This window comes from Schistocerca piceifrons, unplaced genomic scaffold, assembly GCF_021461385.2.
Source record: "Schistocerca piceifrons isolate TAMUIC-IGC-003096 unplaced genomic scaffold, iqSchPice1.1 HiC_scaffold_943, whole genome shotgun sequence".
Classification (NCBI taxonomy): Eukaryota; Metazoa; Arthropoda; class Insecta; order Orthoptera; family Acrididae; genus Schistocerca; species Schistocerca piceifrons.
Window position 1 is genome coordinate 1,765,001 of NW_025729216.1, and position 5,000 is coordinate 1,770,000.

Consider the following 5,000-nt stretch of genomic DNA (forward strand, 5'->3'; position numbering starts at 1 on the left):
TGACTTTCCACATGCTCCTGCTGTACACTGTAATGTGGATGGCAGCAGGACGTACATGCCGCCCCCCCCCACCCCTCCCCACGTCCCCACGTCCCCACCTTGCCCCCTGCCTTCGCAAGCTGGTTGGTGACAAGTTTGCATGTTCAATGCCCTTCGCATGCGACGTACGCAGGCTACGTTGTGGTGCGGCCTGTGTCAACTGTCCGCTGATGTCGTACGCGTGAACCACAATCTGTACTGCACATTCGTCCTTATGTACTGAATGATACATCGTGGCACATGTGTGACCGTACAACGACTGCGCCCAAAAACGGCGGACCATACAGTGCAAATATTGTGCACGCAGCTACGTGTCGTCTCCCTATGAGAGCTGGATTGCAGTGTGGTACGCCATAGAGACGTGTGGGAGGAACGGACGCCGTGGATGGCGATCAGCATGAGCTGTCTGTTGATGTATTCGGACCTAGTCGTCTCTCCTCACACACCGTGATGGCATGGTGCACCGCGTTCCATATCTGCGACATGCTACAGAGGCCGGTTGACAGTCGTTCGAGCAATGGACATCGCATACGTACGGGGGCCACCTTCCACGTATTGTCTAGGCGTGCACATTTTGTTGCGTGTATGTGGGCAGACGTAGTGTGGCGTGACACCTGACACAGGCATGCAATAATCGTTGAAGTTGCAAATGGCGATGGACGCCTGCGTTTTCTGGTGAAGTTACGCAAATGAACAAATGGTAACCTGTTGTGGTGCGGTTGTTCTCGCTAGGGGTGAATCGGTGATGGCGACGATAGGTTGAGGTACTAACCGGTTGTTCCAGCGATACCCACCATGCCGACGAAACTGAACGGCATCCGGGTGTGAAGCGATACGCGGCGGTGGCTGGGTGGGACCGTCCCCGGCCGGTGAGGGGGCGCCTCCCGGCGTGCTGGCCGCGCGGTGCGTGGGCGCACGCGCTACAGCCGGCTGGTGGGGGCGGCCAGTGGCAGGCGCGCCGGCCGACGGACGCGGCAGGCGTCGCAGCTGCGCGCCGGCGCACCCTGCGCGCGGCGCCGTGCGGCCAAAGTAGGTCCTCGCGGGCCCGGTGCGAAGCGCGGTGGACATCTTCAGTGTGCTGGTCCGATTGAGGACTGTGTGCGTTGAGGATGCGCCGCCGCCCGGCGCTCGGCGCCGCGACGCCGTCTGCTGCTCGGTCGCCCCAGCGGTTCTCGCTGGTGGTTTGTATAGCAGCTGTGCGGATGTGTTGGCGCGTGCGCTGTGCTGGGAGAGTTCGCTTCGGCACCCAAGTGGGGCTTTTGTCCTTCTGTGGCGCTGGCGTTGGAGCTGCCGGTCACCGTAGGTGGCGCGTGTTGTCTCCCGCCGGCAATGCCACGACAGCACGCTCCCGGGCCTCTGTCGGCAGCGGCAAGCTCAGTTGGGAGCACGGGTGGTCGCACCGAAAGCGTCTACTCGCCTAACTCCGGGCGATTGCGCCTCTCTCGAACCCGACCAAGTACTTGGGACGGCGCTGCGCGCCGCCGGGACCTGAGAGGGTTTCGAGGTGTATTGTGCAGGGGAGCTCAGCCTCCTCCTGTTTGCAGAATGATTGAGCGGACGCTTGCGTGTTCGCGCGGGCCCCCGGGACACACTCCCGGGCGGCCGGCTGCTCAGCTCTAGTTGACGCAGCTCCCTGGTTGATCCTGCCAGTAGTCATATGCTTGTCTCAAAGATTAAGCCATGCATGTCTCAGTACAAGCCGCATTAAGGTGAAACCGCGAATGGCTCATTAAATCAGTTATGGTTCCTTAGATCGTACCCACGTTACTTGGATAACTGTGGTAATTCTAGAGCTAATACATGCAAACAGAGTCCCGACCAGAGATGGAAGGGACGCTTTTATTAGATCAAAACCAATCGGTCGGCTCGTCCGGTCCGTTTGCCTTGGTGACTCTGAATAACTTTGGGCTGATCGCACGGTCCTCGTACCGGCGACGCATCTTTCAAATGTCTGCCTTATCAACTGTCGATGGTAGGTTCTGCGCCTACCATGGTTGTAACGGGTAACGGGGAATCAGGGTTCGATTCCGGAGAGGGAGCCTGAGAAACGGCTACCACATCCAAGGAAGGCAGCAGGCGCGCAAATTACCCACTCCCGGCACGGGGAGGTAGTGACGAAAAATAACGATACGGGACTCATCCGAGGCCCCGTAATCGGAATGAGTACACTTTAAATCCTTTAACGAGTATCTATTGGAGGGCAAGTCTGGTGCCAGCAGCCGCGGTAATTCCAGCTCCAATAGCGTATATTAAAGTTGTTGCGGTTAAAAAGCTCGTAGTTGGATTTGTGTCCCACGCTGTTGGTTCACCGCCCGTCGGTGTTTAACTGGCATGTATCGTGGGACGTCCTGCCGGTGGGGCGAGCTGAAGGCGTGCGACCGCCCCGTGCGTGCTCGTGCGTCCCGAGGCGGACCCCGTTGAAATCCTACCAGGGTGCTCTTTATTGAGTGTCTCGGTGGGCCGGCACGTTTACTTTGAACAAATTAGAGTGCTTAAAGCAGGCAAGCCCGCCTGAATACTGTGTGCATGGAATAATGGAATAGGACCTCGGTTCTATTTTGTTGGTTTTCGGAACCCGAGGTAATGATTAATAGGGACAGGCGGGGGCATTCGTATTGCGACGTTAGAGGTGAAATTCTTGGATCGTCGCAAGACGAACAGAAGCGAAAGCATTTGCCAAGTATGTTTTCATTAATCAAGAACGAAAGTTAGAGGTTCGAAGGCGATCAGATACCGCCCTAGTTCTAACCATAAACGATGCCAGCCAGCGATCCGCCGCAGTTCCTCCGATGACTCGGCGGGCAGCCTCCGGGAAACCAAAGCTTTTGGGTTCCGGGGGAAGTATGGTTGCAAAGCTGCAACTTAAAGGAATTGACGGAAGGGCACCACCAGGAGTGGAGCCTGCGGCTTAATTTGACTCAACACGGGAAACCTCACCAGGCCCGGACACCGGAAGGATTGACAGATTGATAGCTCTTTCTTGATTCGGTGGGTGGTGGTGCATGGCCGTTCTTAGTTGGTGGAGCGATTTGTCTGGTTAATTCCGATAACGAACGAGACTCTAGCCTGCTAACTAGTCGCGTGACATCCTTCGTGCTGTCAGCGATTACTTTTCTTCTTAGAGGGACAGGCGGCTTCTAGCCGCACGAGATTGAGCAATAACAGGTCTGTGATGCCCTTAGATGTTCTGGGCCGCACGCGCGCTACACTGAAGGAATCAGCGTGTCTTCCTAGGCCGAAAGGTCGGGGTAACCCGCTGAACCTCCTTCGTGCTAGGGATTGGGGCTTGCAATTGTTCCCCATGAACGAGGAATTCCCAGTAAGCGCGAGTCATAAGCTCGGGTTGATTACGTCCCTGCCCTTTGTACACACCGCCCGTCGCTACTACCGATTGAATGATTTAGTGAGGTCTTCGGACTGGTACGCGGCATTGACTCTGTCGTTGCCGATGCTACCGGAAAGATGACCAAACTTGATCATTTAGAGGAAGTAAAAGTCGTAACAAGGTTTCCGTAGGTGAACCTGCGGAAGGATCATTACCGACTAGACTGCATGTCTTTCGATGTGCGTGTCGTGTCGCGCAACACGCTACCTGTACGGCTCGCAGTAGCCGTGCGCCGCGTGCGGAACCACGCGTGCCTCTCAAAACTAGCGGCAATGTTGTGTGGTACGAGCGCTGAAGCGCTGGAGCGGCTGGCGTGCGGCACCTGGCGCCTGGCGCCGGTTTTGAATGACTTTCGCCCGAGTGCCTGTCCGCTCCGGTGTGGAGCCGTACGACGCCCGTCGGCCGTGAGGCCGTTGGACACAGAACGCTGGAACAGGGGCCGCCACACGCCTCACTCCCGCCTATGCGACCGTCTCGAAAGAGGCGGCGGAAACTGAGAAAAGATCACCCAGGACGGTGGATCACTCGGCTCGTGGGTCGATGAAGAACGCAGCAAATTGCGCGTCGACATGTGAACTGCAGGACACATGAACATCGACGTTTCGAACGCACATTGCGGTCCATGGATTCCGTTCCCGGGCCACGTCTGGCTGAGGGTCGGCTACGTATACTGAAGCGCGCGGCGTTTGCCCCGCTTCGCAGACCTGGGAGTGTCGCGGCCGCCTGTGGGGCCGGCCGCGTCTCCTCAAACGTGCGATGCGCGCCCGTCGCCTGGCGGTTCGCATACCGGTACTTTCTCGGTAGCGTGCACAGCCGGCTGGCGGTGTGGCGTGCGACACCTCGTACAACGACCTCAGAGCAGGCGAGACTACCCGCTGAATTTAAGCATATTACTAAGCGGAGGAAAAGAAACTAACAAGGATTCCCCCAGTAGCGGCGAGCGAACAGGGAAGAGTCCAGCACCGAACCCCACAGGCTGCCGCCTGTCGTGGCATGTGGTGTTTGGGAGGGTCCACTACCCCGACGCCTCGCGCCGAGCCCAAGTCCAACTTGAATGAGGCCACGGCCCGTAGAGGGTGCCAGGCCCGTAGCGGCCGGTGCGAGCGTCGGCGGGACCTCTCCTTCGAGTCGGGTTGCTTGAGAGTGCAGCTCCAAGTGGGTGGTGAACTCCATCTGAGACTAAATATGACCACGAGACCGATAGCGAACAAGTACCGTGAGGGAAAGTTGAAAAGAACTTTGAAGAGAGAGTTCAAAAGTACGTGAAACCGTTCTGGGGTAAACGTGAGAAGTCCGAAAGGTCGAACGGGTGAGATTCACGCCCATCCGGCCACTGGCCTCCGCCCTCGGCAGATGGGGCCGGCCGCCCGCGCGGAGCAATCCGCGGCGGGGTCGTGTCCGGTTGCATTTCCACTCGCCGCGGGGTGGGGCCGTTCCGGTGTGCGGTGGGCCGCACTTCTCCCCTAGTAGGACGTCGCGACCCGCTGGGTGCCGGCCTACGGCCCGGGTGCGCAGCCTGTCCTTCCGCGGGCCTCGGTTCGCGTCTGTTGGGCAGAGCCCCGGTGTCCTGGCTGGC

The 5,000-nt window shown here is 58.4% G+C and overlaps 2 non-coding genes and 1 pseudogene across 2 annotated transcripts; all 3 read left to right on the forward strand.

Annotated features, from left to right (window-relative positions):
• The first annotated feature begins 1,669 nt into the window (after window positions 1-1,669).
• LOC124772996 lies at window positions 1,670-3,578 on the forward strand. Its single transcript, XR_007014445.1, has one exon. It is a non-coding gene; the product is annotated as a small subunit ribosomal RNA (ribosomal RNA).
• A 351-nt stretch (window positions 3,579-3,929) lies between these two features.
• LOC124772683 lies at window positions 3,930-4,084 on the forward strand. Its single transcript, XR_007014150.1, has one exon. It is a non-coding gene; the product is annotated as a 5.8S ribosomal RNA (ribosomal RNA).
• A 188-nt stretch (window positions 4,085-4,272) lies between these two features.
• The window catches only part of LOC124773062, a 4,224-nt pseudogene continuing 3,496 nt past the window's right edge, over window positions 4,273-5,000 (forward strand).